A 5,554-nucleotide genomic window follows, 5' to 3' on the forward strand; every position below is an offset into this window, starting at 1 on the left:
CATCCAAATGTATAAAAAAGGTTTGTAGCATGTGGTCCAGGGTTACCTTCAGGCAAAATGGCGGTCTATCAAACAGGAAGTGGGAGACTTGAATTTGATTTATGCTCAGGGGAACCCAGATTGTACCAAGTGGGGTCAGTACAGAGGCGGGTATTTGGGACCCTAGAACAGCATTTTTCAGGTGGCAGAAGACTCTGCTCCAAGTCCAATATCTTCTGCATAAGTCAAAGCCGTGGCTTTGCTAACAGTTCTCTGCTGAACACCACCTGGTGGGACTCGCTCCATGAACTTAACAGTGCTGCGATTTCAAATTTGACGTTGTTTTCTAAGCTTGATTGCACTTTGTCCCCAGCACAAAGTGTACACCGAACCTTGCTATTCTCATCTTTAGCTGACAGGAACTGTGTGGTGTTACACCCGACTGTCCTTGTGCTGAAAACCTAACATCACTCCCGGAGACGCAAGGAAAAAGCAAAAATGTGTTTTAGTAAGTAAAATTACAAAAATAATAACGCACAGTGACTTGAATAAGTAACTTTGATCTGATTACTGGTTTGGAAATATAATGCGTTAGATTACTCCTTATTGAAAAAAGTGGTCAGATTAGAGCAGTGGTTCTCAAATGGTGTCCTGCCTGGGGGGCGTGAGAGGAATAATAGTGAAGCTTGAATAATAACTGTGCGTTACCATTTTCCGGACTGCCGGAGACGGACGGAGCAGACACGCAGGACTTCTATATATCTGGCGGATGACGGAGCACGACATGGCAAGTCAGCTAAATTTTGCACCGAGCAGACAGGAATTAATACGCTGAAATAACAATATAACATTCGGTTTCTTTTCAAAATAAAACACTGTTGATACCAGCACACAAAGCTCTTCTGCTAATCCTTCGGTCGGGAACTATGGAGCAGGACATATGACGATGGCTACATAGCTCTTGGGTTTACCGTGAACACGGTCAGAAATGAGGAAAGACCTGTATGTGTTTTCTGCCTAAAAACTGTGGCAGCTGACAACCTGAAACCATTTTGATAATCAGATTGTGTGCAGAATGCTGCAGGTCATACAGTAGTTTATACAGATCAATAAATATTATCAGGTTCTCAGTAGTATTTCAATTTGGGGGGGTGGGCATGAAAACAATTCTGTCCTGTAGCAACAAAACAAAAAATTGAGAACCACTGGATCACAGTAACACTTTACTGGCATCACTGCTCATCGCATTACACATATTTTAATTAGATGTAAGATATAAACTTGATCACTGATAACAGTGTCGCCTTTATTTGTGAACCAGCCATCAGATGGTCTGGACGGCTGCCCGAGTTGAACCCTGGCAAGCCAGAACTGATCAGCAATCAGTTCTGGCTGACTTGGGGCTCCATCATAGCATTTTAGATATTTAGGTTAAAGGTGTGTTGAAAGGCTGCACAGTAGTTTGAATTTGTAGCAACCCTCTATGCTGTGGTTAAATGTGTTTTGAAAAACAGAATTTAAAACTGTAAAAGCATTGCACTGTAAGCATTACTTAAGTAAGAAAGTATTATTAAGCATTAAATAAGAGTAAACCAGTGTCAAATGCTTTAAAGACATAGTTGCTTTGCATGAATTCATAAGGCGGCCTGATAAAAATAGCTTTTTAAAGGAGGGAGCACCTTTTAACCTGAAGAATTAGAATTGAGCTGCTATATCAGGGAAATTTGGAAAATGCATATTGGAGATGATCATACTCCAGACTTCTTGCTCACACATCTTTCAAATTCATACTAATGACTTCCTTCCCAAAAACAGATTAGTCCTGTGATTTTCAGACTGATATCATTCAATTTGACCATTTAAACAGGGGGAACAGCTTGGAATATTACTGTCAGATACTGTTCCCCCTCTGTTCAGTATGAAAGGAGGCTCACACATCTTTCAAATTCATACTAATGACTTCTTTCCCAACAACAGATAAGTCCTGTGATTTTCAGACTGATATCATTCAATTTGACCATTAAACAGGGGGAACGCATCCTGACAGCTGGGAATACGGTCAGATACTGTTCACCCTCTGTTCAGTATGAAAGGAGGCTCACACATCTTTCAAATTCATACTAATGACTTCTTTCCCAACAACAGATAAGTCCTGTGATTTTCAGACTGATATTATTCAATTTGACCATTTAAACAGGGGGAACACATCCTGACAGCTTGGAATATTACTGTCAGATACTTTTCCCCCTCTGTTCAGTATGAAAGGAGGCTCACACATCTTTCAAATTCATACTAATGACTTCTTTCCCAACAACAGATAAGTCCTGTGATTTTCAGACTGATATCATTCAATTTGACCATTTAAACAGGGGGAACGCATCCTGACAGCTTACTGTCAGATACTGTTCCCCCTCTGTTCAGTATGAAAGGAGGCTCACACATCTTTCAAATTCATACTAATGACTTCTTTCCCAACAACAGGTAAGTCCTGTGATTTTCAGACTGATATCATTAAATTTGACCATTTAAACAGGGGGAACGCATCCTGACAGCTGGGAATACTGTCAGATACTGTTCCCCCTCTGTTCAGTATGAAAGGAGGCTCACACATCTTTCAAATTCATACTAATGACTTCTTTCCCAACAACAGATAAGTCCTGTGATTTTCAGACTGATATCATTCAATTTGACCATTTAAACAGGGGAACGCATCCTGACAGCTTGGAATATTACTGTCAGATACTGTTCCCCCTCTGTTCAGTATGAAAGGAGGCTCACACATCTTTCAAATTCATACTAATGACTTCTTTCCCCACAACAGATAATTCCTATTGAAGATCTTTGGATAAACTGAACATCCCAATCAAAACTCAATTTCAGTAGCCTATCTGCACAGGAGAACCCCGAATGTGACATCCTTCGAATTGAAAAACTTTGGGAAAGTTATAAAAAAGGTATGGAAATTGTTCTGTAGACTTATTAAACAATGAAATCAACTACTAGCCTACATTAAGTTTCCAAATTCTCAATTAACTCCATGTTGTCTCTTGTGCTGAAAGGGAAATGAATCCGGACATTTACAACGAAATTGTGAAGTATAAATCATGTAGCAGCTACCCAGATGGTGCTACAAAATCAGAGAAATACGTCATACGGAGAAGGGCATCGGAATTCATACTCGATGGTAAGTGAAAAATTTCTTGATACTTTAATAAATCCTACCACTATGAAGGTGGTTTGCTTTAAACTATCACAGCGGTTACAATCAACAGTATGGTTATTTTGGAAGTTGCATTCATACACGTGTTTATAATTTAGGCATGTATTAACGCATAATGTAAAAACACTGCATCATGCTATAACTCGACAAAATGTAATAGGGCCTACTTTTCACTTCATAATCTAACAACACTCACATTTTGTAATAAATACTTTGAACGCAACATGTAGGCCTAATGAATGTCGAAACATTTTGTAATCAATAATTACATGTGAGGTGGTTGTTACAAATTGCTACAGTTGCAATTTTTTTCATGATGGAAAAACAGTATTTTGTCACAGTCATTACTGAGTTGTAAATGTGTAGGCTATTGCAAAATGAATCAGATTATTACAAAATGCATGTGTTATAATGAAGTGAAAATTTATTTTAAAATGTGGTTATTACATGATGCAGTGTTGTTATATTTGTTATATATCAAAGCTCATTTTAATTTAATAAAATCTATTTAAAACATATTTATGACCTGCAACAAAGGACCTATATATACTATATTCTACACAGAAGGAGCATTGTATAAGAGAGGGAAGACTGAAAAGAGAAAGGTTGTCTATGACAAAGAAGAGGCCGACCAAATCTTCAGAGAATGCCATGCAAGCGCCTCTGGAGCCCACTGTGGTATCACGAAAACAAGAGACGCAGTGTGTAAATGGTTTTACTGGCCTGGCATGACAACTGATATTGATAAGTGGGTGAGTATATTTTTTGATTCATCCAAAGATAAAAATGATTATGCAAACAAGTCAATGGTACAGTTCTTCACAACTATACCCAAAGAAAAGCATGTATATGACTGAGCAAATGAACTCCCCATGCTCACACCCGGCCTCTGCAGATAATAAGCTCCTGCATTTTAGAAAAAGTTTCTCGATAGAATTATTTTAGTGAGGGACAACAAAAAATCATTAGGTGGTAATACCTCAGTAGGGCGTGTTTCAGTGCTTCAGTTCCTACATCATGAGGGATACAGGTGTACAGAGTTTGGAGATTGCATGTAACAAGAATAAAATCTTTGTCACTCTTAAAAGAATCCTATCAAAATTTCTATGGTAATAATATCAGTGGTAATTATAATGATACTGATGGAATGACAGTGTTATTATTAATAGTAGTATTGTATATATGTGTATGTATAATATGTACTTGGCTATACAAGATATACATATATGCACAAAGATCCAACATAAAAATATATGTTATGAGTAATTAATACTTGTCTATGCAAGATATTAATATATACACGTAAATATGATGTATACATATGATATAGTGAAGCCATGATATATGTTATCAATGTAGTGTATATGATCAAGTTATATATATGGTGGTGAACAGAATCCATATTCCTTCCTTCTCATAATACCAAAGTTCCCTGTCTTCCAGGTTGGAGAGTGTATGGAATGCCAGACCAGTGCTTCAACTATAAAGCAGGAGACAGAGTTCATCCCCATACAAGTGATAGACAATATTTTACTTTACTCTTTGAATCTTATATTTTTGTTTGATTCCAAATTAATATTGTATTTGTTATTGTGCTCTCCATTTCTCCAAGGTGAGCCAACCGTTTGAACTCGTGGGGATGGACATCATTGGCAAAGTGGCCGAGACAGATGCAGGCAACATGTATATCTGTGTAATGGTGGATTACTTCACCAAGTGGTCTGAGGCTTTTGCCCTACCATCCAAAACAGCTGCAAATGTGGCAGACTGTATTGTAAAGTTCTTCTATCGTTTTGGGGCCCCAGAAAGGATCCTCACTGACCAGGGACGAGAGTTCGTTAATGAGGTTTGTTGAATGTTAAGTACGTTGTTACATAAATGTTGATGTATTTTTGGACAGTGTTTGAATGTACTGCTTATGAGATGATCTCACATGTCTAACATTTATTTTCATATGATGTAATATTTTCTGCAATGAACCATTAGGCTAAAAGTTATTTGATTCAAACCAATGATAATGTGCTTATTATTGTTTGCCAACAGCTAAACAAAGTGGTGTGCAAACATCTGGGGATTGAACGCAGCCTTTGTGCTCCATATCATCCACAAACAAATGGGCTTGTGGAAAGGTTAAATGGGACAATACAGAGGTAACAGTGCTGTAATTATATTACTTTTACTGTGTATATCTTTGTTGATACATGTAATGTTGAATATATTTATGATATTGTGAACTGAAAATGTAGTTGAAACTTTGATTACTTTTCTACCTTATACTTTTCACAGGGCACTGTGCAATATTGTTAACCAACATCCAGAGAGTTGGGATACACATCTGGATGCTGTGATGTTTGG

At 37.6% G+C, this 5,554-nt stretch overlaps 1 long non-coding RNA gene across 1 annotated transcript; it reads left to right on the forward strand.

The window, feature by feature from the left end:
* The first annotated feature begins 3,813 nt into the window (after positions 1-3,813).
* Positions 3,814-4,862, forward strand: LOC115577934 (uncharacterized). Its single transcript, XR_003983312.1, has 3 exons — positions 3,814-3,951; positions 4,643-4,714; positions 4,812-4,862. It is a non-coding gene; the product is annotated as an uncharacterized LOC115577934 (long non-coding RNA).
* The last annotated feature ends 692 nt before the right edge of the window (positions 4,863-5,554 follow it).

Source organism: Sparus aurata, unplaced genomic scaffold, assembly GCF_900880675.1.
Source record: "Sparus aurata unplaced genomic scaffold, fSpaAur1.1, whole genome shotgun sequence".
Lineage (NCBI taxonomy): Eukaryota > Metazoa > Chordata > Actinopteri > Spariformes > Sparidae > Sparus > Sparus aurata.